This window comes from Salvia hispanica, chromosome 1 (genome assembly GCF_029641045.1).
Source record: "Salvia hispanica isolate PSC_SH4W2 chromosome 1, Shi_PSC_v1, whole genome shotgun sequence".
NCBI classification, from domain to species: Eukaryota; Viridiplantae; Streptophyta; class Magnoliopsida; order Lamiales; family Lamiaceae; genus Salvia; species Salvia hispanica.
In genome coordinates, this window is record NC_142692.1 from 41,483,144 (window position 1) to 41,488,131 (window position 4,988).

Consider the following 4,988-nt stretch of genomic DNA (forward strand, 5'->3'; position numbering starts at 1 on the left):
ATTCTCTCTCTCTCTCTCATAAATAAAGGATGGATACAGGTAGGAAGGCTCAAGTAGTAGTGATCCCATACCCCGCACAAGGCCACATCAACCCGACTCTTGCATTCGCCAAGTCTTTAGCCTCCAAAGGCCTTCTCGTCGCCTTCGTCACCACCACTTCCATCTCCAAATCCGCAAACTTCTCCGACTGCGCCTCCCTAACCCTACACACCGTGTCCAATGGCTCCGAGCACGTGGAGGGGACCGAGACCACTGAGGCAGACTTCAACCGCCTCAGGTACACAAAAGATAAAGTTAAGGGGCTTTAAACCCCTACCAATCTTTTATTATACGGTCTTCAAAATTATCCAAATTTTATGTTAATTGCTGTGAAAAAGTCATGCTTTAAGAAATATGAAGAAAAAATTGATAGAAAAAGTTAATGAAATTTAGGTCTCATTTAATGATTCAGTAAACTGTGTGGTACGTTGCCTAAAATGAAATTAAATGAGATTTGAAATCATGGGCGAAGTGGATATATTTTTTAAATAAAATATATAAATATTTTTTGCGCTCGCACACAGGTGCAAATTCTCCACAAATCTGGCGGATTATATAGACGGCCACATGAGAGGCGCGAGGGCTATTATCTACGACTCGGTAATGCCGTGGATGCTGGATATCGCCAAGAACTGCATGATTTATGAAATGTGTTTCCATGCATGATTGATTGATTGAGCGTGTTACTATTTAAATATATTAATATACGATGGATGTTATGAAACACCAAATGGTTTATATTGATAAACATGTTTGACTGTGCAATATATGAATGACGTTTTAATTTGTGACCGATGAAGTACGAAGTATCGTATAGAATCACTATAAAAGTGAAATGTGAAATTTTTGAACTTTGTTGCAAACATAGATGTCATATGAAGCTTGAATAACATTTAAGTAATAATTGAATAAACGTCGAAATATGAGACTTTGAGCTATGCTTGAAAATATAGAGAGCCGAAGAAGTAGGCTAGACCAAACGTGCTAAAACTCAGTTGTAAGTTGACAACTGCAATATCACTTTCCTGAGTGATAGAACAAACGAAAATGTATATTTCGAACTATGGTGTATCTCTACAATGGCGATATCGTACCTATGATCTAATAAAATTATGTAGTCTTGCATAACATGCCAAAGCGGCGCCGCGACACAAATATGACTACACTTATGAAATGTTAAGACCACAGGGATTGTTGCAATGCTTTATGAAAATAATATTAATATTAATGCCAAGAACACTTTGAAGATACGACCATCAAAATAATTATTAATTGTTATGACCCGATGAATCTCAACTTAGAATCTAAGAATTCCTACAACGCTTCTACAATGTTCGGGGCTTCCGAGAGACAAACGAAGGAGTGCCACCTCTGTAGCTAGAATGGATGAATTTAATGAACAGTACTTACTTGGATTCTCAGAAATACCTTTCGATGAACCCCTTTTTTTTTCATTAAATCACATTTTGCGAGCGATGCATCACTATCTCCTTTTCTTACGAAAGTAGTAGCTCATTCTTATTTTCTTGAGTCATTTTGGAGAACTCCTTAATTAAAGACACTTTCAATAGTGTTTCTTCATATGGAAATCCGCTTCTATCCAAGTAATACTGTTTGATTAATTTCCGAGTTCTTGATACAAGACTCTCAGGAAAGGCAATGGCTTGATCTCTGCAAATACATATGAGGAATAAGTCTATAGCTCGCGTGAAAGTACTTTAGAGGAATCATGAGCATGAAGAAGCCACGTGGGAGAATGAGGATAAATGACGGAATTGTACCCTGAACTTTTTCACTTGGGGGTAGCAACTTTCGGGACGAAATTTTTGTTAAGGTTGGTAGGATGTAACACCCCACTTTTTGAACCCTAATTTTTTTTTCGCATTTAATGCTTTGAACGTCGTGGCGTCTGTGAATTATTGGGCGAGTAAATTTTGGTTATTTGCTATTCTTGTGACCTAATTTGATTTAGGGTTTGAAGGTGCGTTGATGGAATTAATTTTTTAATATATATAATTCCTTTCCGTGAGAAATATTTATCAGACTCAATTCCGTGTTGGATCCGATAAACTAAATAACTAATAATACTAATTTAATCTTGGGGAAAATAAATTATGGGCTACGCAATTTAAATAAAATAGAAAGGGTCTTGAGCCCAAATAAATTAAATCCTAAACTAAATGATTCCCACGATCCCAACGAGCATATCCTCTCTTCAATCTGCCGTGTTTTACTATTCCATAATCAGCAAATCATGCTCCAAAAATAAACCTCCAGTTATCCATGAATCTCATTTATTTTGAGAATCAATCACCATAAATTACACCTCCCAATACAGGCTATATAATTCCTCTACCCTAACCCTTCCGCCTCATCCTCTGTAATATCACAATTTCTCCCACGGCGGCGGAGGAAAGCAGCGAAACAAGTTCATCTTTCAACCCACCAATTATTTTCACCCCGGTATTTATCCTTCCATGTTCCTTCTTTCTCACAAGATAAATTCACACATTGACACAAGACACTTTCAGGCAGAAACCGAGGGAGGAGAACAAAATACAGGAGCCATGATTCGTTTGCTTAAAACAGTTTGTTCACAATCTGCAATTGAAGGTATTCGCTTTACTCACCCAATTTAGATCGCCTTAACCGTAATTATTGAAAACAATCCAAAACAACGATAATTCAGGAATTCAATTCAGAATAAAGCTTGTAATTTAAAAACTTACCAAAATTTGAGAACGGCGAGACGGCAGCACGGCTTCTCCGGCTTGACGGCTTCTCAATTGAAATTATGCTTGATTGCTTGTTTTTAATATGAAATTTTGTGGTGGCTGATATGAGAGTGGAGAGATTGATTGAGGGAATTTTTGTTTTGTCCAACAAATACAGGCTTGGTGTGTGTGCTTTTGAAAAATACAGTAGAGAGGTAGCCGACGAGTTCTGGAGAGGAGTAGTGGTTCCTTAATTATTTTATGCCTTTAAAAATTCTTATGCAAATCCTTACTGATTCTTTATTTGAAGTATTTTATATACTAAGGCCTCGTTTGATAAGAAAGATGAGATATAACAAGATTTGTTAAATAAGATTAGAAATGCGGGCTTTGTGTCAAGATAAGCTCAAATAAAGATTTTTTCGTTGTTGTTTGGTAGACAAGAAATTATCTAGATTTTGTATTAATAAATCATAATAAATGAGGTAGAAATGCTATCCAACCAAATTTGTGAGATATATATCTTTGTGCGGGCTTGGATTGGCCATATAGAAAACCACGGGCTGACATAATAGATTAACTAAATAGTCATATAAGTATCTATATCTAGACATTACTAACTTATCAAACGGGTCCTAAGAGTGTAATTATTTTAAAATATAGAACGAAGGTGTACGTGTGTTTTGAGATGGGAAGTTTCCAAATCCGCTTTCTTTTGTTAAGTTAAAGGCTTTATTTGGTGGGCTTGAGGATTTTATTACTTGTTCGGCAGCTGACATTAACCAAAATATCTAAGCTTGAAATTAGGAAAATTTGTTATCTTGATCGATAAAATAATTTGAGACATAGGATGCATGCATCTTATTTATTTATTTGAATAGTTGTGTTGATTCATGCATTATTTAAATGCTAAAGGTGTTTCCACGTGATATCAAGGGAAAGAAATAATTTCGATTAAGCAGTCGAGGTGGGCTCTCTTTTAAATAAGGACAATGTCCTAACTATTTTATCGATGGGAATGAAATGCAAATTGTTTATCATGCCATAACTTTTGTTTTAACGTGCCTATCTGAAATGGCTTTGCCATTTATTATTTAAATCGAATTCGGGTCCTTGTAGGGCCGCAAACCCTACTTGGATTAGTGTACACCTATGGTATAGACTGTGTGTCAGCGTACGGGTTGGCCGGTCTAGTGACTTGGTTTGTGGCCACATTCCAAGTCATGTATGAGCAGATATGGTAAACGTCTATGGGAAAATGACTGCGCAGTCGTGATTTTGAACAATGGAATATTTTGGTGCCTCGGGCCTTTCAAAATATAAAACCCCGATGGTTACCTAACAATGGCATGATAAATATAAATATTTTTGATAATTTGTTTTCGGCATGTGCCCACTGAGTGCATCAAGTATTCAGCCCTGCATGTGTTTTCCTTATGTGCAGGTTGAGCTGCGACAAGCTTGGGGTGGTGTTGAGTCGAGCCTTAATCATCGTTGGATTTATTTTGAATCTCCGAGGGGCGTCGTGTCTTCATACATGGCGTCACTCTTACTCTTGAATGCTTCCGCTGAGATAATACATTCTTTCACAACTATGTTATCAACCCTGTTTCCTATTGGTTTATTAAATATGATACCCGTTGTCTTTGGATTTAAATGCTAAGGCATTACTCTGATTATTCCTCATTATTTGAATATTAATTATCTTTGTCATACCCTTTATTGAAACTCTAGAAAAATTATTCTTTTTTTAAAGTCTCATTAATCGCGACCACCCGTATTTATTAACCCTAAAAAGGACGGTCGTGACAGGATTGGATCTTCTTTTAACGCGTGTTGCAAGCTAAGGTATGTCTCTTTTACCCTTTCAAATTTCCAATGCACATTCCTCTGGTTTCAGGTATTATTAATCTCTTATATTATAACAAGTAACTTATACAGTAGAGAACCACTCATTTAATCTGCATTAATCGTCCCATTCTAGATTGACACCGATATGAAAAATGTGAAAGAATTCACATGAAAAAATTAGGAAAATATGAATATCAATGATGTTCATCAGTTCATTGTCAATAGTCTTGATAATGGACAATGTTTATAAAGTAAGAGAAAAATTAAAGAAATAATTGCAGTATTATGAGTGAAAACTAGACTGCTCCTTATTATAGTAATACTATAAAATATGAGTTGAATACTTTTTGAATACCAAAATGTGACATGACATGTAATAAGAGA

At 35.9% G+C, this 4,988-nt stretch overlaps 3 long non-coding RNA genes across 3 annotated transcripts; 2 read left to right on the forward strand and 1 right to left on the reverse strand.

Moving 5' to 3' along the window:
* LOC125221924 (uncharacterized) lies at positions 1-825 on the forward strand. Its single transcript, XR_016134680.1, has 2 exons — positions 1-277; positions 564-825. It is a non-coding gene; the product is annotated as an uncharacterized LOC125221924 (long non-coding RNA).
* Positions 826-2,142: 1,317 nt separating this feature from the next.
* Positions 2,143-3,015, reverse strand: LOC148933829 (uncharacterized). The gene is made up of 2 exons (XR_016134681.1): positions 2,769-3,015; positions 2,143-2,640 (listed from the first exon to the last, which is right to left on the reverse strand). It is a non-coding gene; the product is annotated as an uncharacterized LOC148933829 (long non-coding RNA).
* LOC125221925 (uncharacterized) lies at positions 2,375-4,466 on the forward strand. The gene is made up of 3 exons (XR_007176440.2): positions 2,375-2,502; positions 2,571-2,652; positions 4,198-4,466. It is a non-coding gene; the product is annotated as an uncharacterized LOC125221925 (long non-coding RNA).
* Positions 4,467-4,988: the final 522 nt, after the last annotated feature.